At 35.7% G+C, this 15,835-nt stretch overlaps 1 pseudogene; it reads left to right on the top strand.

Annotated features, from left to right (window-relative positions):
• Nucleotides 1-14,196, top strand: part of LOC140161705 (dehydrogenase/reductase SDR family member 11-like) — a 44,487-nt pseudogene extending 30,291 nt beyond the window's left edge.
• Nucleotides 14,197-15,835: the final 1,639 nt, after the last annotated feature.

The following is a 15,835-nucleotide window of genomic DNA, read 5'->3' as shown; positions in this document are numbered from 1 at the left end:
TGCGAAAAAATCCGGATAAAAGAGCTTTACCGACAGTGTAACCTCCAAAACACATAAAAAATGTATAGAGCCCAATACGTAACAAAAAATTAGACCCACTCGAATTGTTTTCTTTCCTCGATAAATATTAACCGGAGGTCAAGTCATTTCCATATATGCGAAAAAATCCGGATAAAAGAGCGTTACCGACAGTGTAACCTCCAAAACACATAACAAATGTAAAGAGCCCAATACGTAACAAAAAAATAGACCCACTCGAATTTTTTTTTCCTTGTTCGATAAATATTAACTGGAGGTCAGTCATGTCCATATATGCGAAAAAATCCAGATAAAAGAGCTTTACCGACCGTGTAACGCATAAAGAATGTATAGAGCCCAAAACGTAACAAAAAATTAGACCCACTCGAATTTTGTTCTTTCTTCGATAAATATTAAATGGAGGTCAGGTCATGTCCATATATGCGAAAAAATCCGGATAAAAGAGCTTTTCCGACAATGTAACCTCCAAAACGCATAAAAAAATGTAAAGAGCCCAATACGTAACAAAAAATTAGACCCACTCGAATTTTTTTCTTTCTTCGATAAATATTAACTGGAGGTCAGCTCATGTCCATATATGCGAAAAAATCCGGATAAAAGAGCTTTACCGACAGTGTAACCTCCAAAACACATACAAATGTAAAGAGCCCAATACGTACCAAAAAATTAGACCCACTCGAATTTTTTTCTTTGTTCGATAAATATTAAATGGAGGTCAGGTCATGTCCATATATGCGAAAAATCCGGATAAAAGAGCTCTTCCGACAGTGTAACCTCCAAAACGCATAAAAAAAATATAAAGAGCCCAATACGTAACAAAAAATTAGACCCACTCGATTTTTTTTTCTTTGTTCGATAAATATTAACTGGAGGTCAGGTCATGTCCATATATGCGAAAAATCCGGATAAAAGAGCTTTACCGACCGTGTAACGCATAAAGAATGTATACAGCCCAATACGTAACAAAAAATTAGACCCACTCGAATTTTGTTCTTTCTTCGATAAATATTAAATGGAGGTCAGGTCATGTCCATATATGCGAAAAATCCTGATAAAAGAGCTTTTCCGACAGTGTAACCTCCAAAACGCATAAAAATGTAAAGCGCCCAATACGTAACAAAAAATTAGACCCACTCGAATTTTTTTTTTCTTTCTTCGATAAATATTAACTGGAGGTCAGCTCATGTCCATATATGCGAAAAAATCCGGATAAAAGAGCTTTACCGACAGTGTAACCTCCAAAACACATAAAAAATGTATAGAGCCCAATACGTAACAAAAAATTAGACCCACTCGAATTGTTTTTTTCCTCGATAAATATTAACCGGAGGTCAAGTCATTTCCATATATGCGAAAAAATCCTGATAAAAGAGCTTTACCGACAGTGTAACCTCCAAAACACATAAAAAATGTAAAGAGCCCAATACGTAACAAAAAAATAGACCCACTCGAATTTTTTTCCTTGTTCGATAAATATTAACTGGAGGTCAAGTCATGTCCATATATGCGAAAAAATCCGGATAAAAGAGCTTTACCGACCGTGTAACGCATAAAGAATGTATAGAGCCCAAAACGTAACAAAAAATTAGACCCACTCGAATTTTGTTCTTTCTTCGATAAATATTAAATGGAGGTCAGGTCATGTCCATATATGCGAAAAATCCGGATAAAAGAGCTTTTCCGACAATGCAACCTCCAAAACGCATAAAAATGTAAAGAGCCCAATACGTAACAAAAAATTAGACCCACTCGAATTTTTTTTTTCTTTCTTCGATAAATATTAACTGGAGGTCAGCTCATGTCCATATATGCGAAAAAATCCGGATAAAAGAGCTTTACCGACAGTGTAACCTCCAAAACACATAAAAATGTAAAGAGCCCAATACGTACCAAAAAATTAGACCCACTCGAATTTTTTTCTTTGTTCGATAAATATTAACTGGAGGTCAGGTCATGTCCATATATGCGAAAAATCCGGACAAAAGAGCTCTTCCGACAGTGTAACCTCCAAAACGCATAAAAAATATAAAGAGCCCAATACGTAACAAAAAATTAGACCCACTCGATTTTTTTTTTTTTTCTTTGTTCGATAAATATTAACTGGAGGTCAGGTCATGTCCATATATGCGAAAAATCCGGATAAAAGAGCTTTACCGACCGTGTAACGCATAAAGAATGTATACAGCCCAATACGTAACAAAAAATTAGACCCACTCGAATTTTGTTCTTTCTTCGATAAATATTAAATGGAGGTCAGGTCATGTCCATATATGCGAAAAATCCTGATAAAAGAGCTTTTCCGACAGTGTAACCTCCAAAACGCATAAAAAATGTAAAGCGCCCAATACGTAACAAAAAAATTAGACCCACTCGAATTTTTTCTTTCTTCGATAAATATTAACTGGAGGTCAGCTCATGTCCATATATGCGAAAAAATCCGGATAAAAGAGCTTTACCGACAGTGTAACCTCCAAAACACATAAAAAATGTATAGAGCCCAATACGTAACAAAAAATTAGACCCACTCGAATTTTTTTTCTTTCTTCGATAAATATTAACTGGAGGTCAGTTCATGTCCATATATGCGAAAAATCCGGATAAAAGAGCTTTACCGACAGTGTAACCTCCAAAACACATAAAAATGTATAGAGCCCAATATGTAACAAAATATTAGACCCACTCGAATTTTTTTTTTTCTTTCTTCGATAAATATTAACTGGAGGTCAGCTCATGTCCATATATGCGAAAAAATCCGGATAAAAGAGGTTTTCCGACAGTGTAACCTCCAAAACGCAAAAAAATGCAAAGAGCCCAATACGTAACAAAAAATTAGACCCACTCGAATTTTTTTCTTTGTTCGATAAATATTAACTGGAGGTCAGGTCATGTCCATATATGCGAAAAATCCTAATAAAAGAGCTTTACCGACCGTGTAACGCATAAAGAATGTATAGAGCCCAATACGTAACAAAAAATTAGACCCACTCGATTTTTTTTTCTTTGTTCGATAAATATTAACTGGAGGTCAGGTCATGTCCATATATGCGAAAAATCCGGATAAAAGAGCTTTACCGACCGTGTAACGCATGAAGAATGTATAGAGCCCAATACATAACAAAAAATTAGCCCCACCCGATGTTTTTTTCTTTCTTCGATAAATATTAACTGGAGGTCAGCTCATGTCCATATATGCGAAAAAATCCGGATAAAAGAGCTTTACCGACAGTGTAACCTCCAAAACACATAAAAAATGTATAGAGCCCAATACGTAACAAAAAATTAGACCCACTCGAATTTTGTTCTTTCTTCGATAAATATTAAATGGAGGTCAGGTCATGTCCATATATGCGAAAAAATCCGGATAAAAGAGCTTTTCCGACAATGTAACCTCCAAAACGCATAAAAAATGTAAAGAGCCCAATACGTAACAAAAAATTAGACCCACTCGAATTTTTTTACTTTCTTCGATAAATATTAACTGGAGGTCAGCTCATGTCCATATATGCGAAAAAATCCGGATAAAAGAGCTTTACCGACAGTGTAACCTCCAAAACACATAAAAATGTAAAGAGCCCAATACGTACCAAAAAATTAGACCACTCGAATTTTTTTCTTTGTTCGATAAATATTAACTGGAGGTCAGGTCATGTCCATATATGCGAAAGATCCGGATAAAAGAGCTCTTCCGACAGTGTAACCTCCAAAACGCATAAAAAAATATAAAGAGCCCAATACGTAACAAAAAATTAGACCCACTCGATTTTTTTTCTTTGTTCGATAAATATTAACTGGAGGTCAGGTCATGTCCATATATGCGAAAAATCCGGATAAAAGAGCTTTACCGACCGTGTAACGCATAAAGAATGTATACAGCCCAATACGTAACAAAAAATTAGACCCACTCGAATTTTGTTCTTTCTTCGATAAATATTAAATGGAGGTCAGGTCATGTCCATATATGCGAAAAAATCCGGATAAAAGAGCTTTACCGACAGTGTAACCTCCAAAACACATAAAAAATGTATAGAGCCCAATATGTAACAAAATATTAGACCCACTCGAATTTTTTTTCTTTCTTCGATAAATATTAACTGGAGGTCAGCTCATGTCCATATATGCGAAAAAATCCGGATAAAAGAGGTTTTCCGACAGTGTAACCTCCAAAACGCATAAAAAATGCAAAGAGCCCAATACGTAACAAAAAATTAGACCCACTCGAATTTTTTTTTCTTTGTTCGATAAATATTAACTGGAGGTCAGGTCATGTCCATATATGCGAAAAATCCTAATAAAAGAGCTTTACCGACCGTGTAACGCATAAAGAATGTATAGAGCCCAATACGTAACAAAAAATTAGACCCACTCGATTTTTTTTCTTTGTTCGATAAATATTAACTGGAGGTCAGGTCATGTCCATATATGCGAAAAATCCGGATAAAAGAGCTTTACCGACCGTGTAACGCATGAAGAATGTATAGAGCCCAATACATAACAAAAAATTAGACCCACTCGAATTTTTTTCTTTCTTCGATAAATATTAAATGGAGGTCAGGTCATGTCCATATATGCGAAAAAATCCGGATAAAAGAGCTTTTCCGACAGTGTAACCTCCAAAACGCATAAAAAATGTAAAGAGCCCAATACGTAACAAAAAATTAGACCCACTCGAATTGTTTTCTTTCTTCGATAAATATTAACCGGAGGTAAGTCATTTCCATATATGCGAAAAAATCCGGATAAAAGAGCTTTTCCGACAGTGTAACCTCCAAAACGCATAAAAAATGTATAGAGCCCAATACGTAACAAAAAATCCAGCCGAAAAACACTGACAAATATTTTGTTCTAAAATACTCAAAATGACTCTAGAAAGAGTCACACATGACTCAAAATGAGTTACTGGGTCAATATAAAGTAATTCTATAACAAAAACACGCACTAATAACCATAATTTGCTTTAAAAATAACCAGAGCCCAATACGTAACAAGAAAAATTCTATGTCTAAAGAAAAAACACTGTCAATTTTTTTTTTCTAGAAGACTCAAAATGACTCAAAATGAGTTACTGAGTCAATATAAAGTAATTCTATAACAAAAACTTGCACCTAATAACCATAATCAGCTTTGTTCTAGAATTATTCAAAATGACTCAAAATGAGTTACTGGGTCAATATAAAGTAAGTTTATAGCAAACAAAAAATGCAACTAATCACCACAATAACCAGAGACCAATACGTAACAAAAAAATTCTAAGTCTAGAGAAAAAACACTGTAAAAAATAATTTTCTAGAAAGACTCAAAATGACTCAAAAGGATTTACTGAGTCAATATAAAGTATTCTATAACAAAAACATGCACCTAAAACCCATAATTTGCTTTAAAAATAACCAGAGCCCAATACGTAACAAAAAAAATTCTAAGTCTAGAGAAAAAACACTGTCAAAATTTTTTTCTAGAAAGACTCAAAATGACTCAAAAGGATTTACTGAGTCAATATAAAGTAATTCTATAACAAAAACATGCACCTAAAACCCATAATTTGCTTTAAAAATAACCAGAGCCCAATACGTAACAAAAAATTCTAAGTCTAGAGAAAAACACTGTCAAAAATTTTTTTCTAGAAAGAATCAAAATGACTCAAAAGGATTTACTGAGTCAATATAAAGTAATTCTATAACAAAAACATGCACCTAAAACCCATAATTTGCTTAAAAATAACCAAAGCCCAATACGTAACAAAAAAAATTCTAAGTCTAGAGAAAAAACACTGTCAAATTTTTTTTTCTAGAAAGACTCAAAATGACTCAAAAGGATTTACTGAGTCAATATAAAGTAATTCTATAACAAAAACATGCATTTAATCATGATAATGTCCTTTCAAAATAACCAGAGGCCAATACGTAACAAATAAATTTCAAGTCTAGAGATAAAACACTGTCAAATATTTTGTTCTAGAAAGAATCAAAATGAGTTACTGGGTCAATATAAAGTACTTCTATAAAAACACATGCACATACTATCCATAATTTGCTTGAAAAACAACCGGAGCCCAATACGTAACAAAAAATGTATAGAGCCCAATACGTAACAAAAACCACTACAGAGGGAGGGAGTATGAATAAAGTAATTTTAATCAAATTTTAGTTTTGTTACGTATTGGGCGGGATGAATTATTTTTTTCCACTTTTTGTTCTAGGTAGAAGAGGTTGAGCCCAATACGTATCAAATTGATACGTACTGGGATTTTGTTACGTATTGGGCTCTTACAGACGTGTGTGTGGATATAAGATGCCCTCAATGGAGTAGGTTAGATGAAAATTGAAAATTAGAACAAATTAATACTACATCTGATCCGTGTCTTTTATAAAGCCTGGTTTAAAGTTGGTTTACTTCCACGTGTGTCGTAGTTGTTTGTCTGTTTGGATTGTTCTGTGATTTTTTCACGGCAGTGAAATAATGCCACTTTCCCCCACATCTCATATGCACAGTTTATCCCTTACATATCCTGTGGCTTAATTGAATAGCTATTGTATGTAGCCCACCAACCCTGTGGTTAAGAGGCTGGGAAATAATCCTAATATCTCATACCCTAGTTTGTATGCATTTATCTAATCCTGTCCCACATGACAAGCACTATTTAGCCCTTAAATCTGGCAGTGAGTCGCTTCAGTGTAGGAAATTTTTGGCCTTTTTTTATAAACATGTTTGCAATTGGCTTAATAAATATAGCCATCACATGCTGACAATACACATAACTGATTGGTTAATCAAAGCTAGGTAGGCAGGTCACGGTCAGTGTACTGAATGTTTACTTTGTGATTATGCCATCTGTATAGAAAACTATGCAGCAAGTTACAATGGGCGATTTACTTTAGAAAAATTTCAAAACTAAGTCCATTATCTTTAGTTAATTGAATGTTTATTGACTCTTGTAATAACCCAGCAATGTGTGTATAAACCTGCATAATATATTTTCTATTACAAAATAATAATTGGTGTTCATAAAAGCAGGGCTATGAGACAAATATCCCTGACAAAAGCTAGCAAAACCATAATGGCTGTGTAATTTGTTTACTTTAATGATAAGGCATCTTGCATCTGGATAGAAAATGATATTCAACAAATTTAAGATATTGCCAACATGCAATAATAGTGGATGGTGTACAGGCCACAATGGGAGTGACCCCCCCCCCCGGGCTTTCTTCGTACCATACTAAATAGGCCTATATGGTTGGTTATGATTTTATCAGTCTTGGAGGTCATATGATTGGCTCTGGTCCGTTACACGTTTACTGCGCCAGTAAATTTGCAGTGACTGCCCTGACAGAAGGTCTGCGCCAAGAATTACGGGAAATTAAATCTCACATTAGAGTCACGGTAAGTCTATTACAATTAGTCGTGTTATGGGGCTGTGCAATAATTATGAGCCCTGGGGGAGGGTAAAATTGGGGGGCAAGAAATTTTTGGCGAGCCGAAAGGGGGGCAAGCAATTTTTGGCAAGCCGAGAGGGTGGGCAAGCGATTTTTGGCACGCATTCATGGGGTGCCTTTTTAATAAAATGCTCTAAAAAGACTTAGGAAAACAGTACGGAAACGCTTAAATATGCAAATTGTCCTGCTCGCTGCGCTCGCAACATACATCTAGACCGTTTAAGGTTTGCAATTTGGGATCCCAAAAATTTGGCATGTTCAAGGGGGGGGGCAAGTATTTTTGGCGGGCCGAGAGGGGGGGCAAACGATTTTTGGCGAGCCGTTTGAAAATTTTACCCCCCCGGCCCGGGGGGGCTTATAATTATTGCACAGCCCCTTACTGCGCCAGTAAAATATGCAGTGCCAGTGACTGCCCTGAACGGAAGGTCTACGCCATGAATTACGAAAAATTAAAACTCACGTTTGAGTCGCGGTGAGGGACCGTTCACAAACACTTGTTAGGGGGCCTGATGCAAAGGGGGCCTGAAAAATTTTGACCCTCCTAAGGGGCCCTGAAAAAAAGTTTATATGCTTTTCTATGGGGTTAACCGATAATTTTCATGTTAAAAAGGGGGCCCTGAAATTTTCGAGGTCTGTAAAGGGGGGGACGAACAATTTTCGCGATAAAATTATTTTGCATCAGGCCCCCCTTACAAGTGTTTGTGAACGGTCCCTAAGTATATTGACTATTAAAATATTTAAGAATTTTTCATATTTTTGCCTTAACGTGAACGCAAACTGGACGGGAACGCAAACTCTATACAAAATTCCCACTCCAAATAGTATACTGCCCTCATTCTTAGGCAGCTCGTTTTAATAAAAGGCATTGTTAGGAGAATTCACTGCCTCATCAGCAGGGCAATACACCATCTTGTGATATTGTGTGCCCGGAAATTGTGTTGCATCAAGACTTTCAGGTGTCGTATTCAGCACAGATATTATGAAAATATGGAAGTCTCGCAAATTGTCCCCAGTGTGGCTCATATACCCAGTGACGGCGCCAAGGGGAAGGGGAAAATTTCACCATGTGTTCTTTGTCGTCAGTTTGCCCCCCTCCCGACAAGAAACACAGAAAACACACTATTTTGACCTAAAATTCGCCGAAGTTTAAGATAAGATTCCGATTTTGCCCTAAGAAATAATACCCCCCATACACACCCACCAATTTCCCCACTCCACTGCTTAATTATATTAACCCGGAACTCGTATTGCAATAATACATAGTGATTTGGTGTACGGCGCCCTTAATACGACCTTGAATAATATCCATCATGTCCAAAAATCATGACAATAATTATTGCATCTTATATTCTCCTTACTCGATAAAGTTTGCGTTTCCGTCGTCAAAGACCGAACTCGCAAACTGGAGTTCGTGCTGTTTGCGAAGGCAGCCGTAACAAACGTGTACTTTGTTTCTTTCATAATATTTGTTGTGTGTCATGTATAATGCAATATTCGGATGTTGTGCAGGTTATAAAATCATATCATGTTACTGTAAGTCATGTTTACACTGCCAGTAAAACAAGAGTCACGGTAGGCCTAAGTCTATAATTTTTGCTTATATCGTATTTTAGTTTAGTATTTAAGGGCCTACTAACAACAACTACTGATACAACTTAGAGGAGCCTACAGTTTCAGACAATAACTCCATAAAAGGTAAATAAATTTGGAGAAGGAAGCATTGGCGTAGCCAAGTTTTTTTTACCAGGGTGGGGCACACTTTAATATACCGACGAAAATACTTTTTGCCGACGGAAGTTGTCAATTGTTGACCCCAATGTTTTGCGCCCAGTGCGCCCAAGAATCTAAAAAAGTAGGCCTACTACGACAACTGGGTCTACAGCTGGGGCGCAATGTTGCAGCATTACTACAGCCAATAACGTAATAAAAACTCATTTTAAGGATTTACTAATATGTGACGTGTCATGTCATAAGGAGACACTTTTGGGCAGGATCCTAAATGGAGAAAATAGCCAAAAATCTACCCAGAGGTGATTTTTTCACAATTTGGGTTTGTTGCGAATTTGTGATGTTATTAGTGTTAAAAATATTGTCTGATAGTTTCAGACTGGAATATAACTGGCATCTTGCATTTTTTTGAGACATTTTTCAAGGTAATTCCTACTCTCAACATTGTCAATAATATTTTTAACGGCCGTTATCTCAATTTCCAATTTTATAATAATATAACTTACGAACTCAATATCTTCGCTTAGGAATGTCCGATTTCATTGGAGAAAACGGCGTTGTCTGGCAAAATATCTCTATATTTAAGATATGTAAAAACCTCAAAATTGATAGCCTGCCCAAAAGTGTCTCCTTTTGACATGACACGTCACATATATACTTGCATTCGATTCGATTTATTATTTTCATTTAATTATTTATTTATTTGCATTTTATTTACTAATTTCTTAACTTTTTATTTATCATTTTTATTCATCATTATTAATTTACGTTATTTTTGTTATTCTTTTATTGAATTATTATTCTTGCAGGCCATTTCTCCGGGATGGGTCAAAACTGAACTTCCACTAAGAGCTTTTGGCCAGGAAGCAGCTCAGGCCCTTTACACCAGCGTGCCTGTGAGTTTATAATTAAGGTGGTATTTGAGGCATTATGGAAGTGCTCTATGCATGTTTTAAACAGATTAATTGAGCAGAGCAAAGCTCACTTATGTCTTTTGTTTGAAGCAAATCGCACATACAGTTTTCAAAATATATCAATTTATATTTTCTTTGTATCTTATTGGTTTTTTTTTATCAATAATCAATAAAGTTAATGAGCTAAAATGACTAGAGAAGCTCATTAATATGTCATTTTTGCCAATATTTTGCTAAAAATCCATGCATAAATGTTCAGCGTACTTTTATTTTGCATACTTTTGCCTTGAAACTTGGTCAAAGTGTTTCTAATATGTTCTAATGCATTATATAGTGAAGGTGCCCTCTAATTTACATATTTGCATAATTAATTAGCGATTCACATTTTATGGCAAATGATTAAAAATTGATTTTTTTAATATCTAACAGTCCTCGAAGTAAACTTTATAAATCTAACGATATGTACCGTACTTAAAGTGTATGTAGCTGGAATGAAAAACCGACGATCAATTGAAATTTTGACCTTTCGTTGTTCGTATTGAAGATATGGATTTGTTGTCCCAAAGCACAAAACAATTAGGTCTTTTGGGGAAAAAGTATATATCTTCAATATGAAAGGTCAAAATTTTCAATTGATCGTCGGCTTTTCATCCCAGCTACATACACTTTAAGTACATATCATAAAATATAAAATGTTGATAATTTGTCATAAAATTTGTATTATATCGCGAATTTTCAAAAAATTATTTGATATCATCAGCAGAAGGACATTCCATAACCAATGAGTTTGTGGGCTGCAATAGCTAGCTATTCAAGATACATGGATTAATATGAGATATGGGTTGGTGGGCTGCAATAGCTAATCAAGACACACAGTATATAAGATTTCACACCACTAAATAGTATATATGGTTGTGCGCCCTTGAATTTCACGTCTCAGAAAAACCCATTGATTCTGAATTTAAGTATTAAAATGAGCAGAAATTTGCATAATTTTAGCCAAATTTGGATTGGTCATGATTAGTAATATTAATTCCTGCAAGTGTACCACAGATGGGAGAGATCGAATAACTTTTAATGATTTTAAGCAGCCTTTTCTTTACAGAAACACCGGCATGGTTTTGCCTGAAAAATAGGAAATTCCCAGACATCGTAGACTTTGAGGGCCAGTCGTAAAAAATAATGACGGTCAACCTATATTTTTTCCCAGCCAGAGGGATCAGGCAAGGGCTGATTTCAACCATCATAGCTGTCGCTTAAAACTGAGTCGCTCCTGTGAAGAAAAAATGACGTTTTCTTGAGGCAAATTTAGCACATATCTCTATGGGACTCTGATTTGGTGGTGTGAGATCTGAAGGGATAAACTCTGCATTATGAGACATGGGTTCGAGTGAAACAGCAGCAAAGCTGGTCAAATTTTGATAGGTGCGATTTCATACTCCATTGTACTTTATTATATACATCATAATAGGCCCCATGTTATCTGTTTACAGAGTCTTAAAGTCGATGATATTGTCAACGCAGTGGTCTATACCCTACAAGCACCACCTCATGTGCAGGTATGATTTTGTGTATTTGGACCAGCGCTGTGTGATTTAAATCAATTGTTTTTAATTTTATTACTTATAAACAATCAATGTTGTTTTGGTTAAATAATTATCTGCATTAGCCTATTTTGGGTGCTCTTTTTTTATCTTGTAAACAGGCCTATATACATTCAGCGCAATACCGTAAAAACTCGATAGTCAGCATATGTGCTTACTATCGAGCGCTGTTAAAACATGCAAAAATTAAGTGCCCAATCCACTAAAGTGTAAAGGGTTTTGAGCAAATCATCGACACACATAGTTATACACGAACAAGTAAACCTGCAAATGTGTGTCTCAACCCATATAGCTTAGTTGGTAAAGCGCCGGACTTTGGTACAATTTCATGTTTTCAAAAGCGCTCGATAGTAAGCACATATGCTAACTATCGAGTTTTTTACGGTATGACAATAATGACAGTCTTTCCAAACCACGGTTATATCAATAAACCGAATAAAAAAAACTGGCAAAAATTGCATTGATCATTCATAGCGAGTGTGTAGAAGAATTCAAATATCACAGATATACTTGTGCTTTTTGACAACATTTTTGTAAAACGTACATAACTCATTCACAACAATTTTAAGCAACTAGAAAGCAAATTTATACTTCTACGCTACTCAAATTTGGTACACTCACCGGAGCGCTTTCACCGGGTCAACCGGCGTCTTCAGCGGATGTTATTGCTCTGAAGATTGTTGTTGCTAGTGATGTAGTACTAGGACACCTCCGATGACGTCACAGATGTTGATGACGTCAAACTTGAAGATGTTGTGCCGCCCCTTGGTTCCGGGGGGTCAGGAGGTTGTCCCAGACGTGGTCGATGTCAAACCCTTTGTCACGGTTCAGTCTGGGTCTTTTAGTTCTGATATGGATTGCTTCCAGGACCCTGCGAGGGAAGTCCTTGGACTCACATACTTTCGGGTTGAGACACACATTTGCAGGTTTACTTGTTCGTTTATTTTAAGCAAGTTTTCAAAGTATATGATTTGTAGAATGAACTTTTGCGAAACATGAAAGGCTTATTTTTCAATAATATATTGATTTAGAAAATGAAGATCAATACCTCGTCTACCCTTAAGGGGGTATAATACCCTGATTTTCGTCAGTACCCCTCTTCTTTTTTTTTGTTGCAAATTTATGAAGTACATAAACATGTTCATCACCTCATGTCCTGAACTTCTAACATATCTCTACATAGGCCTACAAAGTGCTTTTAAACCATTTTAGTAAATCATTTTAGCCCTATATATTTTTTTGTTTACAGTATCCTAGTAACTCAGATGTGTGTTTCATAACAAACCATAATTTATTCTATTCAACATGTTCAAGTAGAGTACATGAATAGAATACATAGCCTTAAGGAGTCTTGAATTGTCGATGTTTTTGATCAAAAAATATCACTCGGTGTATTTTGAAACTCGAGGCATTAACTCTTCTCAAATTGGCCCCAAATCGTAATTTATTATATGCACGTGTAGCAAACACCAATGGGAATAATTGGACGTTGTTTGCGGAGCCTAAATTTGGTTGATTTTATTTCACAATAATTCTAAGGTGAGAATTTTGACCTGACATTTCATTTTGGATTTCCAATTTAAATTCATTGATATGTGATATTTTGAATAAATAAAGAGTACGCTTACCTTTCTGCAACACTTCACGGTATCATTGAACATCAGCTGATAGCCAACATTTTAGCTGAAAACAGTCCCTTCCTATCATTTTTGAACAAAATATGGTTCAAAAGTACGTGACACTACGCGTGTACTAGCACAGCGAGGTATAATGAAGAGAGGGTATATATTGTAAGCTATTAGGGTATAGGCCTATAGTATATCTTCCCGCAAGTGACAAGATGTGTCAAGCAGGTGCATACACAAGGGCGGTATATTCAAACGGTATTGTCTGGATCATTGAGTATCGATAGCGCACGTATACACGGATGTGTGTGGTCCTCCCCAGGTTTTGACATGAATTACAAATGACGTCGTGAATGACCCAGCGTTTTCATTTTATTATTACAAAATTAATCGTCGTTTATCACGAGTTCTAAGAGTCGTACCAGTTCAATTCATCAAAATTAATTTGTATTAAATGAAAAACAAACAGACAAGTAAAGTCATATGTCTTTCTATGACTGTATACCTACCAAAATCTTATTTTCAATACACTTGAAATGTGTTTATATGTATATCTTTGTAAATCGCCGAATGTTAAGCACAGTCACCGTGGCACAATAGGCATCTTTAGCATTATAGTGCCTTGGCAGTGGTTCAAACCCTGGTGAAAACTTTAGTATTTTTTATTCTTTTTACTAATGCGCTGTGCCGTTTTTCAAACACGCCCCTGAATGAAATTGATGGGCAAGTACCCTTAAGTATTTTAAGTAAATCAATAATTCACATGTAAATTAATATAAAAATTTAAAAAAAATATTATTTTTGTCTTGTTTTCTTACAGGTGCACGATATTCTGATTCATCCGCTAGAGCACGACTAGTATTGGGAATGGACAAATAATACAATTATCAATATAATATCTGTAAAATATTATAATTATTTGTAATACAATTTGATGAAAAGTAACCGAACACAGGGATACAAAGGGATAAGCATCCTAGGTTACATAACCAAACCGGAAGATGTAGCCTAGGTCTAGACAATAGGCGGATTATTACACAGCCCTGTCAGCCCCTAATGGATAAAGGAGTTGGTGTAATACCATATCCAGCGCGAAATGTGAGGATAAGCAGCCGGCAGCCAAGAAGTGAACCAGCAGCCAATATGCAAATCGGATAAGATATAAGTTATATTACTGTAATGGTGCATGTGACTCTGACAAAACAAGCGGCTGTGTTTTGAATCATCTACAAACGACGAATATGTTCTTTCGAAAGTCTAAAAAGAAGCGAATTACCGGTGTCTAAACAAGAAGTAATAAATAAATATGGACTATTAAATGTTAAATTTTACCCAGGTTCAGATTTGATAAGAATCAGATTTCATAACGGAAGATATGTGTGCAGTAAAAGTCATTTGAACGTCCATAATAACCCCCAGATCATGGGAACTTGTTTCACTGAAACTATAGCAATCACCAATATTGTAAAGAAGCTTGGGTAATTAACATTCATTGGCCGAATCTTCTTAACTCTCTTCACGCGGGTGTCGACTGCAAACGACAAGTTTCAAAATCTTTTTTTCAGAAATGTAAATTTTCACGACCATATTTGGAATCAGCATGAAAAATGCATTAAAATAAGTACAAACAAGCCTAGTATTGGATGCCTAATGAAGAAGAATGAAATCATTGGGCGCTTTCTGTAAAGCGATATTGTACCGAACTAGTGAAGTGCAGATGACATGTTGGTCCAAGTACAGACCCATGTGGCACAGAATAGTTAAGTGCCAAATCTTCAGAAGATAGGTTATCAACCGTCAGTGTGATCTGTTAGGTTAGATTAACACCATCTTAGTGCGGCACCCAATATCCCGATATTTTTTATTCTTCAGCCTGAGTAAAGGATATTGCCCGGGGATGTTGTGACCAACAGTATTGTGATGTACCCTGTATAATTGTGTATCATGAAATAGGGGAAGTTACCTTTATAATCATGCAATAGTTTGTTTATTATGACTTTTCTGGAAAACCCCTATGATGGCAATAACAACATCATTAATCAAGACTATTTATGTCAAGGGAAAATCCCCTGAGATCAGTATGTTGTAATAATGAAAACTATTGGTAATGTCTATTATTAGAACATTGGGGAAAATCCCAGATTTGCTATAAAACACAATGCTGGTAATAATTCTAGGCAGACCTGTATCGATATGATTGTAATGTGAATGGATGTAGCTATAGCTCTCAAAAAGAGAGTAAACAATGTTAACCAGTTAAAATCAGGATACTCAAAGAGTATTACTGAGTGTGGCCATGGAGATCATGAGTTTCCTACAGTGCTATTTAATTAAAACAGCCTCTGAGCGATGGAGATGGATGGATGTTTTCACCGACAAGCTGAAAGTATGGTTATTTCGAAGCTACGAAAATGGACCAAAGTAAGACATAGGGTCTACTGCGGATTGTGAAGGACTTTATGGAAAATGTTACAATTATTATCATCTGGATACGGATC

Source organism: Amphiura filiformis, chromosome 10 (assembly GCF_039555335.1).
Source record: "Amphiura filiformis chromosome 10, Afil_fr2py, whole genome shotgun sequence".
Classification (NCBI taxonomy): Eukaryota; Metazoa; Echinodermata; class Ophiuroidea; order Amphilepidida; family Amphiuridae; genus Amphiura; species Amphiura filiformis.
Note: the sequence above shows the minus strand (reverse complement) of the source record. Positions and strands in the feature narration are given on the sequence as shown.